The following is a 14,629-nucleotide window of genomic DNA, read 5'->3' as shown; positions in this document are numbered from 1 at the left end:
TTTGTGCTTTCTCTCATAACATGATCTCCTCCTAACAGACTATTATTTAATTTTTATCCTCTATCTCTCCTCACCAGAATGGACACTCTACAAGGGTTAAAGATTTTGCCAGTTTTGTTCACTGATGTACCTCAACTTGCTAGAACAGTGCCTGGTACACAGTAGATGCTGAGTAAATGTGTGTTGGATATGTATTGTCTGAGTCCTACCTAAACAGAATTAGAAGACAGCATACCTGTAGGGAAGGTCAGCATGTTAAATATAAGTATTAGTGCTTCTTTTCCGACCAAACACCAAATGGCGGATGACGCTGGTGCTGCGGGAGGGCCCGGGGGCCCCCGGGGCCCCGAAATAGGAGGTCCTGGCGGCTTCCGTGGAGGATTTGGCAGCGGCATCCGGGGCCGGGGCCGGGGCCGGGGTCGGGGCCGGGGCCGGGGTCAAGGCCGGGGTCGGGGCAGGGGCCAAGGCCGCGGAGCTCGTGGAGGCAAGGCCGAGGACAAGGAGTGGATCCCTGTCACCAAGCTGGGCCGCCCGGTCAAGGACATGAAGATCAAATCCCTAGAGGAAATCTATCTATTCTCCTTGCCCATCAAGGAATCTGAGATCATTGACTTTTTCTTGGGGGCATCCCTCAAGGATGAGGTGTTAAAGATCATGCCTGTGCAAAAGCAAACACGTGCTGGCCAGAGGACCCGTTCAAGGCATTTGTCGCCATTGGGGACTACAATGGACATGTTGGTCTGGGTGTTCAGCGCTCAAAGGAAGTAGCCACAGCCATCCGTGGAGCCATCATCCTGGCCAAGCTCTCTATTGTGCCCGTGCGGCGAGGCTACTGGGGAAACAAGCTCGGCAAGCCCCACACGGTTCCCTGCAAGGTGACTGGCCGCTGTGGCTCTGTACTGGTGCGTCTCATCCCTGCCCCCAGGGGTACGGGCATTGTCTCGGCCCCTGTGCCTAAGAAGTTGCTGATGATGGCTGGTATTGATGACTGCTACACCTCGGGCAGGGGCTGCACTGCCACCCTGGGCAACTTCGCCAAGGCCACCTTTGATGCCATCTCTAAGACCTACAGCTATCTCACCCCGGATCTCTGGAAAGAGACTGTGTTCACCAAGTCTCCCTATCAGGAATTCACTGACCATCTTGTAAAGACCCACACCAGAGTTTCTGTGCAGAGGACCCAGGCTCCAGCGGTGGCCACCACATAATTTCATACAAGAAAAGTAAAGTGATGATTTAAGCCTGCTAAAAAATATATAAAAATAAAATATAAGTATTAGTGATTCAAAGTAAGTTATGAGCAAGTAGTGAAATATCTAAGAGAAATGGACCAAGGGTTGAAATTCAGTGAGCCCCAATAATATGAGTTGCTGTGAAGGTTTGAAACCAGAACCACATCAGCAGTGAATGGGAGTCCAAAAGACCTTTGACCCTAACTAATAGCTGCCTATGCACTCTCTATTCCCCATTCTGAATTAACATCTGAAATACTATTTTATTTATAATGACATTGTGTACAACTTCAGATAGGGAACCATGATTGTGTAAGGCAATTATGACCATTCTTTTTCTAGTTTCTCAGCTCCTCAGTCTAGACCAGGGAGAATTACCAATAAGTAGACGTTAACCGGGCATATTCGGAAGGGAGGAGGGGGAAGAGAGACATGAAGAATTGGCATGGTCCTTCCATTTTCCTTTTGCCTTGAACATAGGACATAAGAACTAGAGGTCCACAGGCCATTTCAAGGCTATTTCAGATTCATCAGCCTTTATTTCATAGACACTGAACTAATACTAACAAGTGTCAAACTCAGGATCTCTTACTAAATAAGAAGCATAAATCTTCTCTATTTCATCCATTTTACTGGTCGTTTACCTGTTAATTTCCAGATTTAGTTCACATCCTTCTGTGCAAATGACATTTCCAAACTCCCTCGCCAGCTGGCTTTAAACTAATGTAGTCCATTGGCAGCAGTAGCCCGCAATTGGAGCATGAGAGGAATGGGAAAGCCAGGGAATTATCTTCTCTTCTGCTTCAGGCAGTATCTACACATCGGCTATGTCTCCTCCGTAATCTCAATACCTGCTGACTGTCCCTCTTCCATGGTCCTATCATTCAACAAGAGGCCATCTTGTAGATTGAGGGTCAAGTGGCAGTGGCTCCTAAGCTCTGGCAACACCATTTCCTTCTTTTATTCCTGGAGCCCTGTGAATTAGTGGCTTTCTGCTACAGCTGACCTTTGAGATGCTTTATTAGGCTTCTCAGCTTTTTCAGCCCTTTTGTCATTAGTCCCTGTATTAAATTATTGCTATTGGATTACCTGGCATTGATTGGGCTTTCCTGACTGGATCTTGACTGATCTAGCATCTTAGTTGGACTTTCCATTACATGACACAAACCACTTTCTGTGTGTGTGTTCTAAGAACAGGATCACGGTTTGTATGCTTTGAGCATTAGCACTGGGAGAGGTTTAAGAACAGAGTAGAATACTCTTTCCAGCCTTCCAAGGAGCCGTAAGAATCTGAGCAATTACTTCCACTTGAAACTTCTGCCCACTTTGCTTCCCACAGGATTTTCAGACTTCCTGGCTTTTCAGATCTTGAGCTGTTTACTATTTCTTCCTCTCTAAGTGAGAAAGATGCTTTCTGCCAGTGAAACTGATGTAAAAATAATGAAGGGAACTGCAAGGTTCCAGAACCTAACGCAAAAGCGCTTGAAGACAGGCCTCACTCATGATCTTCCCATTAGCCAGCTTTCCAGGGGCCAGCCTCAAGGCTGAGAGGAGGCTGAAGAGCTTTCAACTCTGAAGGCCCTTGTTTCCTAATTTCTTTATCTTTAAGTTAGGAGACAAGTAGCAACAAAACTATGAATATCATTGCCTAAGAATCTTTGATCCCTTTTTCCACGTCCCTTCATCCAGTTTCAAAAAAGGAAATACCATGGACTTTATCACCCTCATTCATTTGGCCCCATCACATAGAGTCCAAAAACATAATTTTCTTAGATTGATTATTGGGACAGATCCATTTTCCACATCTTTGTGAACACAGGTGCTGATTGCCTTATCAGACGGAGCAGGGAATAGGCGGCACAAAAGTTTATTTTTCTTAGTTAAAAATAAAAGCATAGCCAGACAGCAGTCTGGGCCTAGGGTGGTAAATGCAAGGATGAAGAACACTATTTTAAAAAGGGGAGCTAGAGAGAATGGCCACACTCAGCTCTAGGGGGCCTGGCTTCTTTGTTATTTTTTAATGCCTGTGACCTGACCGCTATTGATGGAATCTGTGAGTTCAGCAGATTCCAGCTGTGCTCAATCTACAATGAAGATCAGTGTTATTCTAAATCCCCAAACTCTCACTATAGTACATTTCCCCAGACCTTATTAAGGCCTCCAACAAATGCCACATACCACAGGTCTAGAGATGAATAGTGTTGGTTCACTAACGTTGAATGTAAAATTTGAGAACAATGTTTCTCAACTTGAGACGCATATTAGAATCCCTTGAGAGTTTTAAAAATTACTGATGCCTGGGCGCCAGCCCCCAGCATTTCTGTATTAATTGTGTTAGGTGAGCTTAGGAATCAGAATTTTAAAACTCCTCCCAGGTTTTTCTAGTTGTAGACAAGACTGAGACCCACTGCTAGAGAATGCCACATCTGAGGTCCACACCTGCAGACCAGAGGACACATGGGGCAGGATTGAACAGGTGCCAGTGAATATGGTCTTGCCCATGTAAGGCCTACCGTGGCTCTGAACATCACTTCTTTAAATAATGACTGGGGCTTGAGGATGGACATTCACCCTAGTATGCTTTATTTTCCAGCAATACAAAACCCCACATTTTGGATCAAAACTGCAAAGACTTATCAAAACCTCTCCATCCTCCAACTAACAAGTAGGTAGGATTCATGGGCCAAGGATGAATGCCTCTTTATCTGCTACTTGTTTCCTGGACATCATATTCAGTCAAACTGAATTCACACTCATAACCAAATCATGAGAATACACCTTCTGCCCATAATTCAGGTAGACCTAAAAGATATACTACCTCTTCCCTTATTGCTATTCCAACCACATGCATCTGACTCTAAGAGGAGTAGTACGATGAGGACTTCAAATTTCTAAGAATTAGAGGTACATCAATTTGACTTTAAAGCTTTGCTGAAATCGTGCATTTAGCAAAGGACCAACATATTTCCCTCTGATGTCCCTATGAATATGTGAGTAATAATTTTTTCCCCCCATGTTACATGAAAATCCTTTGTGGACTTTTCCAGAGTCTCAACTCTAATCATGGTTAAACCAACAAAGGGATTACAGCCTTATCAGTGGTTTCTTTTGCAAGGCTGCCACATAGCTCTGCCAGAGACAGTATCCTGTTTTCCCACTATGCTGAGCTCAAAGATCCCATTAAATAAAGTTGAGCTCTTTAGTTATGCAGAAACATAAAAAGACCTCTCACTATGATTTGGAGTTATATTTTCACTTAGGAAAAATAGTGATCAAATACTAAACAATGTTGACCCGCTATAACTCAGAAATCTGTATGTGATAAAGGAGGAAATTCTAAAATTTCTTTAGTGAAAAAAAGCACTACATATTCAAAACAACACACACACACACACACACACACACACACACACACAGATTTTTCCATTTTTCTGTATCCTAGCTATTCATGTAGCCCACTTAATAATCAATAATGCCTGAAGAGTTTTTCAGTGGATAAACTAGTGAGAACATTAAATATTCATTCATAGCACAGGACAAACCTGGTACTAAACTTCGCAGAAACAATTCTAAACCATTTTTCCAATACACAATTAGCTCAGGCAATCTGAGAATATGGTATTTTTTGGGCTTAGTAATAGATATCTTGAGAAATATATTATAGATAATGTGGCACATCTCTACTAAGTAGGTTTCCATAGACTAAAGGTTTAATACTGCCTGCATCCTAAGTAGACAAATGTAATGAAATAGAAGGACCATGTCCAGGTACACCTAGATCAAATCAACCACTTTAACCCAAACAAAATTATTCCTATTTCTATGTGTCGGAAACTGAACATTGACACTTTGTAGTTAAATGTGAAAAGGGAATCCGGAAGGCTGGTCAACCTTAATAGCTCTGAATGGTCAGAGCCATTCACTCATAGTTTAGTTGAGACATTGGAACTTAAATATGAAAAAGGGAATCCGGAATGCTTTGGTCAACCTTAATAGCTCTGAATGGTCAGAGCTAGTCACTCATTGTTTAGTTGAGACATTGGTAGTTAAAGCAACTCTCACCTGTTAATCATATGTAAATTTTTGCTGATTATCTATTATTGGAATTTCCTGCCTAAAGGATATGGGTGTGTATCTCAGAACCCCAATAAAAGGGATGGCAAAGTCCAGAGCAGTGAGTAGTCCTCCCACTAGAGGTGGGCTCCCGCCTGGCCCCCATTTACCCAAATTGATTCTTTTCTAGCTTCTTTTCATTTTGATTGCGGCCTTTTCCAGAAACTGGACCTGAACAGGAACCCTGAATCACGCAGGACGTGACAAGGGATTCCACACTATGAACTTAAATATCAAGGAGGCCATCTATTTTATATCTTCAGATGTCTAACACTATCTTTCTACTGACACACATAAGAATTCATGCCACATCTACTCAGGTGAATTTCCAATGGTGCAATGATGAGTGATTTAGTAGGCGATGAAAAAGGGTTATAAAATTGAATCTTCTGGAAGGACATTGATAAACCCATTCTACACTGCATTTTGTTTATTAAATTGTGGCTATTAAATCAGCTTGGTTGAGCCTCTGGCCATGACCTTCACATAACGAGAAAGATTATATTTTCCAAAAATACCTGTAACAATATCTCCCATCCTTCCTACTTTCTAGCTTTATAACTTTGGCAATTTCTCTTGGTTTGAACCTAGGCAGGGCTTCTGGCTACTTCTATTATTAAAGTAGAGCGAAGTGATGTGTGACTTCTTATTATTTATAAAAGGTGACGTAGCTTTTGTCTTTTCCACTAGAACACATATACTTGGAGCCCATAACTGCCATGTAAAAAGTCCAGCTACCATGAGGTCACCAAGCTGTCAAGAAGTCAAACCACATGGAATGGCCACAAGCTGATTCTGTATTCAACATCCCAGTGGCACTCCCAACAAATAATCAATACCAAGTGTGGTCTCTGGGTTGAGTCATCTTAAACATCCAGCTCAGTCTAGCCTTCAGATGATAGCAGCCCCAGGGACATCTTATTCTAACTGCTTGAGAGACTCCAAACCAGAACCTCCTAGCCAAGCTCTTCTGAAATTCCTGACCCCCAAAATAATGAGTAAAATAAACTTGCTGTTTTAAGTCATGAAATTTGTGGTAAGTGGTTATACAATAGTAGCCAGAATAGAATTATTTCAGAATTACTTTTACTTCCTATTCTTTAGTCTGTTTCAGAATCTAAGAAAATCAGAAGTTTCTGGACACCTTCAGGAAAGGACCATCTTTTATTAAACACTTTACCTCAAACATTCCAACATCCTGGTGTTCCTAGAATTTGGTAACAGTTAATAGCCCTGATAAGCAGTCACAATATGTAATCAAGCAGAGAAAATTACACTGAGTGGCCAGATTATTATGATCTCTGAACGCATAATAATCTGGCCACTCAGTGTATATCCTATATAATAAAAGGCTAATATGCAAATTATCCCCTTGACCAGGAGTTCGACCAGCGGGCAGGCTAGCCAACTGCCCATGTCCCCTCCCCCTGGCCAGGCTGGCTGGACCCCACCCATGCACAAATTCATGCACTGGGCCTCTAATTATACACACACACACACACACACACACACACACACACACACACACACACAGAGTGGCCAGATTATTATGCATTCAGAGATCATAATAATCTGGCCACTCAGTGTATATTTACCAGAACTCTTCTAAGAGAGATTGCTTGGTATGTTTAGGAAAATATACTTTATCAACTACATGTTAGGGATGAGATGAGAGTAGGGCAGAGTGAGACATTCAAGTCCATGTTCAAATAAATAGTAATAAATATTCTATGGGGAGAGGTCCTATTCACTACAGGCTTTTTGGCTTTGTTGAGGGCCTAGCTGAGTAGAGAATGCAAATTTAGGACAAGAATAGAATTGCTCAGCAAAATAGAGGAAACCAAATCATGTTTGGAAAAGGAGAACACCCTGTTTGCTGAGTAGCCAAAATGAGAACTTTGGGGAACAGAGCTATTTAACAATGTCTTGAAAGAGTTTGCTATTGAGTGTGTAAAGATAACTTGATCCCCTATTCTCTTTACCAGAATTTGGTAAGCTATACATCACTTGGTAATTTTCATGTTGCTACTGGTTTACAGAAATATAGAAATGTTGAGGTTAGCAAGGGAATGAAAAAAAAGGCTACATAGAAGACCGGCAGATATCTAAGTTACATGCACATTGGTAAAGATATAGCAAGGAAAGAACATTTTTTTGAAAAGGAAACTGAAAAGAACATTTACCGTAAGGTATCACCAAGTAATGAAAGGCTCATCTATACTAATAATAAAAGCCTAATATGCTAAGTGTCCGGTCATCCAGAGACCAGTACACTATTCAGCCAATCAAAGCGTAATATGCTAATGATATGCTAAGGCCGCTCAACCACTATGACATGCACTGACCACCAAGGGGCAGACAGTTGACCAGTTGACCAGTCACTATGTTGTGCACTGACCACCAGGGGGCAGACGCTCCAACCAGTAGGTTAGCCTGCTGCTGGGGTCCGGCTGATTGGGACTGAGCGAGATGGGCCAGATGCATCCTGGAGCCCTCTCATGGCCCCTCCTCGGCTGACCAACCTCCTACATCCCTCCCCAATTGGGACTGGGCGAGACAGGGCTGGACATGCCCTGGAGCCCTCCCGCAGTCCTTCCCGGCCTCGATCATGCATCGGTGGGGTCCCTCGGCCTGGCCTGCACCTTTTCACAATCCGGGACCCCTCGGGGGATGTTGGAGAGTGGGTTTCGGCCTGATGCAGGCCACTCCCCTCGGGAAGGTGCCAGACGCAGGGCTCACTGCAGCAGTGCAAGCCTTTCCCAATCAGGACTGATTGGGCACGAGCCCACGGCAGGTGCAGTAGGGCTAGGATGAGCAGTAGTGGCAGGTAGAAGCTGCAGGTGGCATTGAACTGCAGGTTTCGGCCCAATCCGCACAGGCCACCTCGAGAGACCCTCCCAGTGCATGAATTTGTGCACTGGGCCTCTAGTCTATAATAATAAAAGTGTAATATGCTAATTAGACCGGACAGCGTAATGACCTTCAGGACGTCATTCCAGATGTCTTTCCGGAGGACCTTCTGGACGAAGCGCAGAGGCAGGGGCCAAGGTAGAGGCGATTAGGGGTGATCAGGCAGGCAGGTGAGCAGTTAGGGGCGATGAGGCAGGCAGGCAGAGGGGTTAGGGGCAATGAGGCAAGCAGGCGAGTTGTTAGGGGTGATGAGGCAGGCAGGCAGAGTGGTTAGGGGCGATCAGGCAGGCAGGCAGGTGAGTGGTTAGGAGCCAGCAGTCCCGGATTGCGAGAGGGATGTCCTTCTGCCGGCAGTCAGACATCCCCCGAGGGGTCATGGATTGTGAGAGGATGCAGGCTGGGCTGAATTTCGTGTACTGGGCCTCTAGTTTTAAATAAAGAGCTTTATACACACTTCTATGCCCATGGAGAGAAAGCACAGGTACACACAGGAATTCCTAAAAACTCATTAGTCTGTTTTTTCCCCACATTGTGCTGTTAATATACAAAAAGGGTCCCATTAAAATGGCCCAAAGATTTTACTAACTGCTGGCAGGAAGTTTTGTCTCTTGCTATCTCTCTCAACCCTTTCACAACTTTCCTCTCATTTGTTCCACTTGTAGGAAACAAGTTCTGCTGTGATTCTATTCTGATGAACAAATCTTCCCTAAATTGTTAATAACTAGTAATAAGTGAACGTATTTATGTATTTTATATCCCTGGGTCATTTGCATCTATAGCCTATAGGAACCTTGCCCTACAAACTTGGGTATGAGGAAAGTTTACCATTTCTTTATTTTCTTCCAATTAAATCCAAGTTTATGCCTCTTCCTTCCTGGAATTGTAAAAAATTTCAACTTTCATCATTAATGGGATTGGTGGGAAAATGTCTTCTCCTTTTTTAGGTGCCAAAAGTAATCTAGGAGCCTGTTGTGGTTCCTGGAAATAGAGACAAAAGTCACTGGCCTCAGCCCATCCTGACTTGCTGATGTACATTGCACTGATTGGCTTACTCTCAAGTTTGGTGACTCCAAAGTTTCCTCTGTTGGGTGCAGGTGGAGAAATTGTAGCTAAGGCTGGAGTGCTGAGCTAGCATCCATCCAGCCTCCTTAGGTGCAGCTTTCCTGGGTCCTGCCTTCAACTAGGGTCCTGCTTTCCATGGTGTGGGATTCTCCATGCACAGTTCCATTCCCTCCAGCTTGGGGAGCCACCCTTCTCAAAGAATACTCACTTCTCCCCATTTCCCTAGTACAATCCTTTCAAGGAGATCAATGAGTCCTTGGGGATATAAAAGCCAGGAAGAGCCACTGTCTATAGTCATTTTTGCTTTCTGTACCCACAACACAAATCTCCCCTGAGGCAAGGCAGGGGCTCAGAGGGCAAAGCTACCTTCTGAAAAAGTGAAAGGAAAACATGCTATGAAAAGAAAATACAAATTAATGCTTCCACAAAACACTCACACATGTATTTGACAAGAAAACAGTATGGCAGTTCCTAAAAGAATTTAATAATAGAGTTACCATATGACCCAGCAATCCCTCTTCTGGGTATTTACCCAAAAAACTCGAAAACATTTATTCCCAAAAATACATGCACTCCCATGTTCATTGCAGCATTATTCACAGTGGCCAAGATGAGGAGACAACAAACATGTCCTTTTTAAAACAAATTTTTTTTATTGATTTCAGAGAGAGGAATGGAGAGGGAAATAGAAACATCAATAATGAGAGAGAATCACTGATCAGCTGCCTCCTGCATGTCCCACACTGAGGATCGAGCCTACCACCTGGACATGTTCCCTGACCTGGAATTGAACCGTGACCTCCTGGTTCAGAGGTTGATGCTCAACCACTGAGCCACACTGGCTGGGCCCAATGTGTCCTTTGATAGAGGACTGGATAAAGAAGGTGTGGTACATATATACTATGGAATACTACTCAGCCATAAATAAAGATGATATACTGTCATTTTTGACAACATGGATGGACCTTGAGAATATTATGCTATGTGAAATAAAATAGTCAGAAAAAAGCTAAGAATCATGTGATTTCACTCATATGTGGGATATAAAACTGAAACTCATAGACAGACAACAGTATGGCGGTTACCAGAGAGAAGGGAGTGGGGCGATAGTAAAGGGTAAAGGGGGCCAAATATATGGTGACATAAGATGATTTGACTTTGGATGGTGGGCACAGAATGCAATATACAGATCATGTATCATAGAAATGTACACTTGAAACCTATATGACCCTATTAACCATTGTCACCCCAATAAAATTAAAAAAGATATCCAGAAGTAGTAATATTTTCACCCACAGGAATGGGCTTTTAAAATAAGTCCTCTAGCACTCCTCAGTTCTGGACAGTGATCCGTGTCTGGAATGACTCCACCACCTGAGAAGCACAATGCACTTGAGAAAATCCCGAGTTTAGGGATGTTGTTCTTGGAGTCACCCCTTGGGAGAGGAGAGGAGCCTGCGAGGACACAGTCCTGAACCATCTCTTAGAAGCAAACATTTAGGAAGACATTTTCCTGCCCCGGCCCCTGCCCTCCAGAAGAATGTCAGCAATAATTCTGGTGAGTTAGCCAAGGGCAGGCCCAGGTCTACCTGACTCCTGCCAGGAGCAGCTGCCTTTGAAATCAGCAACAAGAGCTTTCTGTGTCGGGAGGAAGCAGCAGGACCCGTGGCACTGACCGGACCTCCCATTTCCTGCACGCCACTTGTTTACAGACAGCAGGGCGTAGGGAAAATGAGGTCAAGGAGCCGCTGCTGCTTCCCTCTTTTCCAGGCCCAGGGACCTGGGAGATGGTCTTCAGAAGCAGACGCTTTGGTCCGCTGCCGTGGTGCCTGGGAGGCTTATGCTCTGACATGTGATTTCAGAGGGGTTCTACTGTCCAGAATGGCAAACTTGGAAGGCTGAAAGGACCTCTGGCTTCTTATTCTTTTTAGCAGCTTCATTTTACACAAGAGGTAAACTGAGGCTCGGGGGATTAAGTGGCTCATTTCAGGTACCACAGCTAGTAGACTGGACACTCCAGGATTACAAACTAAGATTTCTGGTTGTCTTTACCCATGTGTGGCCTTTTGAATATGTATATTTCATCAAAAACACTTAGGTTTACTTGTTATTCTAAGCTAGATGCTTGAAGAAGACCTAAACTTCCAAACATTAAGAGAGGCTGACTCCTTGTTAGAAAGACCAGACAGGTTGTTCATGACATTCTAAGCAAAATTATCTGTCTCTGGTAGACACCGATAGATCACAGTTGATAAGGGAAGTCTAAACAAGTCTCTCAATTATTTTACAAAGATTTACTTCCTATTTATAAGCTGTGAGCATTAGTGTGTACAGTGGGTGTGTTTGTGTGTGTGTTAGAGGTATCCATGGGGTAAACAAATAAGCTTTGATATAGAGCTGGGCAAAGTCAAAGAATAAGCACATTGTATACAACGAGAGTGTTCTGTGGTTTTGAAAAACATTGTGGCCAAACAAAATGTTCTGCCAGGGGCAACATGGGCTAGCCTTCTATCATCTCAATGTGAACAGGTTTTATTTTCAGGCTCTATTGGTCTTCAAGGCCCAGCCTAATAAACTCTGTTCTTGTGTACCTGGGTTACCCAACAAGACCAACAGTTCCAATATTACCAAATATTTGGTAGTATGTAAGGGATTATTATGAAGCTAATTTTCTGCTATTTTCACTGAACTGTACCTTTTTCAGAAAAATTCTCAGTCCTCAACAAATTCCTCTAAAAGCGGGGGGGGGGGGGGGGGTAAATTTCCATTGAGAAGTTGTAGCATTTTAAAACACTTTTCAACTGGATGCTGTTTCATTATGACCATGTAATAGTAACGGTTAGCTGACGGCTTACTATGCACAAGTACCATACAGACATGATCACATTTAATGTACAAGAAGGGCTCAAAGGCAGCATTTGTCACACTTTCAGACACAGAAACTGGAGTTCAGAAATTTTAAATATATCTCCTTCAAATGATTAAAGCAAAGTCCTGCTCATCATCTTTGGAACACATTGCCTTCTTTTGACCATCTTGTGCCTGAGCTCCTGAGAACTTATATCTCAGATGAAACAATGAAAGCAACTCACAATGTCTCGTTCTGGAGGAATGTCACACTGCCCCAAATGTACAACCCAGGCCCCTCTTCAACAACACTCAGAAATTCACTGGTATTTATTCCATGCTCTTGCCCTCAGCCTAGCAGACAGTGGGGAAGGGGCACTGGCTTTCCAGAGAGAGATGGACTTGGGTTTGAATTCTAACCTTGCCACTTTCTAGCCTCAATTTCCTCATCTGTAACATGGAACTAATAAGACAAATCTGCCTCATTGGGTTTTTACAAGGATGGAAACTACCACATGCAAAGTGTCTGGCGTGCAATAAACCCTCAAAAATCATGTCGTCAAGATTTATATAAATCACCAATCTAGGAAAGTTAGTTCTGATTCTCTTTCTTACTCTTACTTTTCCCCAGATGGCTGCCATTTTCAAGTGTGCCCTGTAATTAAATCCTTTCATTCAAATCACTTTCCTGAGGCTTATGGTAATACATGCATTCTAATTTGTTGTTCTGATAATCCATTTTCTAGTTATTTCTGAACTTTGGAATAAAAGAAGTAAAAATGTTGTACTTATTCATGTTTCTTTCTTCTTTAAAAGCCCTAGGTGAGGTCATGAAACCATTACCTCAGAGTGCTCAGACATTATTAAAACAAATTACTCTGGGTCAGCGTAAGGGGAGCCCTAACACTCATTCCGACAGAAGGGGTCGAGAGGCCCCTGAGCAGGAGTGAAAGAATGGATCTCTTGTTGGCTCACACATGACATTATTTAGAAATGGCTTGTTTTCGTAGTATGACCAGATGGCTCGCAGCCATATATAAAAACATTCTAACCCACACCAATTTGCTTGACAAGTGTCCCACAACAAGGTAGTTAACTGAAGTGCATGTGTCTTATTTGGGTTTAAACTTTGTTCAAGGATTACATGTCTGCTGATGAGAGCTCTTTTGGGGGAATACTAAAATTCTGACATTAATGGGAAAAGTATGTGCTTGAGCCACTAACTTATAATGTGGCATGAGTAAACTGTTTAATTTCTAGGTCTTCATTTCTTCATTTATAAAGCAGGGATAATAATATATATCTCAGAGTTCTGGTAATATTTAAGGGATTGTTGTTTTTATCCTTTGAATCGTTTTTATTTTTTTAATTTTATTTTATTGTTTAAAGTATTACAAATAGTAGTACATATGTCTCCTTTTTACCCCCATTGACCTACCCCCAGCCTCCCTTACCCCCCCCCCACGCCCTGCACATGCCCTAACCCCACCCCCTCAGTGTCTTGCATCCATTGGTTATGCTTATATGCATGCATAGAAGTCCTTCGGTTGATCTCTTACCTCCCCCCCCCAACGCTCCCTATCCTTCCCACTGTAATTTGACAGTCTGTTCGATGCTTCTCTGCTTCTGTATCTATCTATCTTTGTTCATCAGGTTATAATGTTCTTTATTATCCATAAATGAGTGAGATCATGTGCTATTTTTCTTTCACTGACTGGCTTATTTCACTTAGCATAATGCTCTCCAGTTCCATCCATGCTGCTGCAAATGGTAAGAATGCCTTCTTTTTTATAGCAGCGTAGTAGTCCATTGTGTAGATGTACCATAGTTTCTAATCCACTCATCTGCTGATGGGCATTTAGGCTATTTCCAAATCTTAGCTATTGTAAATTGTGCTGCTATGAACATAGGGGTGCACATATCCTTTCTGATCGGTGTTTCTGTTTTCTTGGGATATATTCCTAGAAGTGGCATTACTGGGTCAAATGGCAGTTCCATTTTTAAATTTTTGAGGAAACGCCATACTGTTTTCCACAATGGCTGCACCAGTCTGTATTCCCACCAGCAGTGAAGAAGGGTTACTTTTTCTCTGCATCCTCTCCAGAACTTATCGTTTGTTGATTTGTTGATGATAGCCATTCTGACAGGTGTGAGATGGTACCTCATTGTTGTTTTGATTTGCATCTCTCAGATGATTAGTGACTTTGAGCATGTTTTTATATGTCTCTTGGCTTTCTGAATGTCCTCTTTCGAAAGTGTCTATTTAGGTCCTTTGCCCGTTTTTTGATTGGATTGTTTATCTTCCTTTTGTTAAGTTGTATGAGTTCCCTGTAAATGTTGGAGATTAAACCTTATAGGAGATAACATTGGCAAATATGTTCTCCCATGCAGTGGGCTTTCTTGCTGTTTTGTTGATGGTTTCTTTTGCTGTGCAGAAGCTTTTTATATTGATGTAGGTTTGTCAT

General features: G+C 42.8%; 1 pseudogene across 1 annotated transcript; it reads left to right on the top strand.

Annotated features, from left to right (window-relative positions):
* The first annotated feature begins 289 nt into the window (after nucleotides 1-289).
* Nucleotides 290-1,208, top strand: LOC307096899 (small ribosomal subunit protein uS5-like; annotated as a pseudogene). Its single transcript has one exon. The product of its transcript is annotated as a small ribosomal subunit protein uS5-like (transcript).
* Nucleotides 1,209-14,629: the final 13,421 nt, after the last annotated feature.

This window comes from Cnephaeus nilssonii, assembly GCF_951640355.1.
Source record: "Cnephaeus nilssonii genome assembly, chromosome: 3".
NCBI classification, from domain to species: domain Eukaryota; kingdom Metazoa; phylum Chordata; class Mammalia; order Chiroptera; family Vespertilionidae; genus Cnephaeus; species Cnephaeus nilssonii.
This window is presented reverse-complemented; position numbering and strand designations above follow the sequence as displayed.